Source organism: Ursus maritimus (genome assembly GCF_017311325.1).
Source record: "Ursus maritimus isolate PB19 chromosome X unlocalized genomic scaffold, ASM1731132v1 scaffold_X1, whole genome shotgun sequence".
NCBI classification, from domain to species: Eukaryota; Metazoa; Chordata; class Mammalia; order Carnivora; family Ursidae; genus Ursus; species Ursus maritimus.
The window spans coordinates 106,563,947-106,568,914 of NW_024423319.1; the positions used below are offsets into that span (position 1 = coordinate 106,563,947).

At 39.5% G+C, this 4,968-nt stretch overlaps 1 pseudogene; it reads right to left on the reverse strand.

The window, feature by feature from the left end:
* Positions 1–4,279: 4,279 nt before the first annotated feature.
* Positions 4,280–4,728, reverse strand: LOC103668265 (annotated as a pseudogene).
* Between the last annotated feature and the right edge of the window lie 240 nt (positions 4,729–4,968).

Here is a 4,968-nt window from a genome sequence, read left to right on the forward strand (position 1 = left end):
AAAAAAAAAAAAGCCAAAACTAGATAAACCTAAACTTACACTTCACATTTAATGTTTATTTGGAAATGATGTCGATACTCAGTGAATATCCATAATTTTGTTTAACTTAGTGTAAACTTTTATTTACATTTGTTTAAATTACTGGCTTTTAAGTTATGCTTAGATTAGACATCAAACAGCTAACCATCATCTCAAGTTATTTTTCTTGTTGATAAATTTTTTGTATTTAAATTCGATTAGCCAACATATAGTACGTCATTAGTTTTTGATGTAGTGTTCATTGATTCATTAGTTGTGTATAACACCCAGCGCTCATCACATCCCGTGCCCTCCTTAATGCCCATCACCCATTTACCCCATCCCCCCACCCACCTTCATGTTGACAAATTTTAAGACATGCCTGCTTTTATTAAACCAACAAACTTAAACTGGCTTTTATTTATCAAAGATTATCTCAGATTATTTGAACTTGAAAAACATTTGTGTTAGTTTCTATACTTGTGAGAGTATACTGGATTTTTATAAATGCTTAATTTTCTTTAAGCCGATTAAATGGAGCTCTTTACAAATTAATTTTGGCAATACTGTCCAGAGGTAGAGAAATATCACATATCTATAACTTACATAGACACAATAAACATACAGACAAATACCAACAGAGATCTTATAGATTTTGTTTTAAAAATTTCACCCATGTCTCAGAACTCAAAAGAACAGTTAAATCCAAATTGTGTTTCTGACAGATGAACTAAGTTAAGGTTACCTGCTCAGATGGCCAAACTTTTTTGCTGAGGATTTTTTATTTGCGTGCTGTAAGGTTCCTTTTAGAGCTGTTTTTGAAGTCATTTTGTCTTTTAGAAGCCTCTGCATACTGATCAGAGAATGTATTCCACTGTCTCTGAGAGGTTTAGAATCCTCTCTTTTAAGGATGCCCCTTAAGGTGGACTTATCTAAGTTAAAATTTCCACAAAGTGGCCACTACAATTGCAAAAGTTCACCCATTCACCAAAAAGACATCAGATTCTGGTCTATAGACTAGGTAGATCCCATCTGTGTCTTTAGATTCCCTCAGACATCTTACCTGTGAGGGGCCCTGATTCCCAACAGGTGCTCCAAAACACAGGAAATCATGTGTTTTCTTCCCTTTTGCACAGAATAGAGTGACTTACCGAGAAGCTTCAACAAACAGGAACCAAAAGGAGCCTGCACAGTACAGTTGGAGAGCTCAAAACACAGAGAGTGGAACTCAGATCCCAGACACACTTAGCCTCAAACTCCAGGGTTGGTGAGAAAGCCGTGAGCTCAGTGGGCTCTGTGGGGACCGCTGTCTGTTTTGTCATTAGCCTCAGAGTCACTGGGGGTCTTCTTTGGACCCCACTGCCAGTGAAATGTCAATTCAGGAATCACAGAAGTAAACCACTGAACCATTGAAATAGGAATTAGTAAAAGTTTACTGTGCGCACACCAGTAAGACAGTTTGCCACCAGGAGCCCTCAAACCAGAACCTGGAATGAGGCGCAGGGGTATACGTTATAAAGCAGCTTAGATAGTGAGAAAGCTAACTGTTTATTCTTCACAATGGTTGGTTGTAGTATTAGAATTTTCTTAAACGGTAGGTAATTGGTCAGTGGTCGCCTCATGGCAACCTTGGGAAACAGTTCATAAGCAAGAAATGACCCAGCTCAAGTTAGTCTTTGAAAAGTATGTAGATTAAGGTTTGTATTTCTAAACTGGTTTTGTCTGCTAAGAGAATATTCCAGGCTGGTCTCCATTTGTTTTTGATTTTAACACGTGCATAGTCATGTACATATCTAAATTATTTTTAATGAGTTATCTACATAAACAAATGAGGGGGTGAAGAAAAGGAACATTTAAATAATTATACTGAAAACATGTGCTTTGTCAAACATTTATTAATGCATCATAAAAAGTTTCCAAGAGCATATGTGAATTCATAAAACCTGTCAGGGGAAATGGATGCTCTTTAAAAAAAAAAAAGCTTGTGAAATTATTGCTGAGTGTTTGCGGTGTTTCCTGAGTAATGGAAAAATAACTGTACAAATATTAATGTGGCCAAACAAAAACCAATTTGATCAGTGCAGGAAACCATAGCAACTCATCTTTTTCACTCTGAAATAACAGAAAAAATTGTAACCTGACAAGGATCTCAAAACACTATATTTCTGCCTAAGCATTGTTTAATTTTATATTATTTATGCCCATAGAATTATTCAATTATAGTCTCCATTGTCTAAAAGTTTTTCCCTCGGAATTTTATGGACAAAGGGAAAAAAGATGTGTGGTTTATTTTATTACTTCTGATAGGAAAGTGCATATTTTACTAATACTTTTACCCCAGGAATACCAAAGGTTCTGTGTAATAAAAATTTGAAAAAAAGTAAAAGAGGATTTTATATCAACTGCTAGGAAATCAAGATGGCAGGGCATAATTTGGGGGGCTTTTTAAACCCACATGGAAAAGCCAGTATAGCTTCTCAAGTCCTATCAGACAATGATGTTATAATCTAGAGCCTGTTTCAAATGCTCGTTTAGCTCCTCTAAACATAAACAGCTTCACATTTGCCCATCTGAATATCTTTGAGAACAAATTCCTGCTGCCTTTGGTCCAGAAAAATGGTCCTGATTCTCAGGACAGGAAGGTGTTGTCCCCTTCATTGGCGTAGCTGCAGCGAGCACTCTGGTTGCCCTGGTAGTCTTCCAGGCAGGGTCTTCTCCCACCACCTCCTCAATTAAAACAGCTCTAAGTGTTCATGGTGTGTTTTCTAAGAAGCTTTGGTTTAAATAAAGGCTTCTGACCAAAAATATGTAAAACTTTTGGACCAACTAACGGCTAGATGCTACCATTTTCTTGCCTTCTTTCCCCTAGAAATCTTTCCTTGAAAGGAAGTACTAACATATCTTTTTGATGAAACATGGTATAAAGACACTCTTTCACTTATCTTATTTAATTTTAACGTTGAAGTTAAACCTTTTTAGAGGTAAACTGTAATATAAAATAAAAATGCAAAAGGTTAGAAGTATTTTTGCTCCTTCAAACGTAAGTTAGCTCACACAGACTTATTCCTTTTTCAGTGAGTGTGTATGGGTGGGGGAGGGAGGGGGTTTGTTCCAGCTTTCATTTATATGCATTTAAATATTTCAGGATCAAGCATAACGTGGCTAGGAGAAAAGCAAGGCCTCATTGTATTATACATAGAAATTAAGCTTTAATACAGTGTACGCTCTACAACTTTTAGTAAGATTTATACTTTGAAAATGTTTGCCTTAAGGAGGACACTTGTCATGATGAGCACCAGGTGTTGTATGGAAGTGTTGAATCACTAAATTCGTCTCCTGAAACTAATATTACACAGTATGGTAACTAACTGGAATTTAAGTAAAAACTTGGAAAGAAAAAAATATTGGTCTTATTTTGTCAAGAAAATGGCATTCGATGTGGAGAAAATGGCTTGTATGTCTAGGGCAGGGGACTCGGATGAGGAAATAGTGAGGTAGAAGATGAGAAAGAGAGTTCAGAGACAAATTGTGAAATCATTGACTTTCGAAATTAGAAAAACCGGCCAGGTCATTTATGTTAGCCTTCTCTCTGATGCACAGACTCCTTCCGCAGCATCGCTAAAAAGCCACCACAGTCTCTTCTCCCTGCTGTGTCAGTGAATGTGTAACTTCCACCCATTTCATTGTTTTACAGCTCTCATGACCGAAACTTCTTCCTGGTGTCAGAACTGTAACTTCCACCATCAGTCTTATTTTGCCTCTGGAATGCCAGCGAATCTTTTGTCTATGTCAGTTCTTTTGACTGTTAAGAATCATTAAGAACAATACTGTGGTACGCTTCTTGTGTGATGTATGGCAGTCACCTTGCATAAGCTCTGACGGTTTGCTCTTTGCCCAGAAGAGAGCTGTATCTGCTTAATAGTAACATTCACAAACACGTATGTAGTTCTTATGATGCGTCCGGCACTCTTACATATGCTAATTTATCAGTCTTCACAACCTCTCTGTGAGGTAGGTATCATTACTATGACCTTTTTTTCAGATGAAGAAACTGAGGTTAAGTAATTTAAACAAGGTTACATAGCCAGTGAACAATAGAGCCAGACCTTCAAGATATCAAATCCTGGTCTGAGTGACTTTTTTTCTTTGTTTGTTTGTTTTTGTGGACAGGTCCTGCCGCAGGTTTATTTGCACAAATAGCACAGGAGAACACCAGCCCCACGCAGACAGAAGCCTAGGGGACACACCAGTCCTTCTGTCCTCACGTCAGCTCCAGTGTAGAGGCATCTCTGGGAGCCTGAGCCGCAGCAAAAGCTAGAGCCGGAGTCGCAGCTGCAGCCTGGGCCTTGGTTTGAGCCTTGGCCTTGGTCTTTGGTCGACAGAGCCTGAGAGCCTTGGCAACGTGGGCGCGAGCAGGTTTCCCGAGCTTGAGGTGAGTGCTGTAGGCAAGTCAACTGAGCTTGCAGATGCCACCCTTTGGGGTCTTGGGCTTGACCTGCTCGGGCTTGACAAGGGCATTGATAGCCCTGGCACGTGCACTCATGGCTTACGTCTTCTTCAGTCCCTTCTTGTGCTTCTTGGCAAAGTGCACGTTTCTCCAGAACTTGAAGTCAACCCCCTGAAGAGCTTCCAATCTCTGCGACCAGGTTTCCTTGATGCCATTTCTGTGGTGTTCTCATGGTGTGTGGTGTGGTTCTTGGGCTTGACCATGTCTGCACCAGAGCGCGTGGCTCCCGAAGTGCCTCAGACCAGCAGAGAAAGAGGATGACTTCTTTGGTAACCCATTTCTAGTATCTTTGCATTTGAAGAGGGAGCCGGGGGAGGTAAAGCGAAATGCTAAAGCTAGAAAACTCCATCCATGGATTATCAGAAATGGACCTTCGAGCTCTATTTCCCACTTGCAGATTATTCCACAGTGAAGGCGCTTCTGTTTTGTACATGACTCTTCAT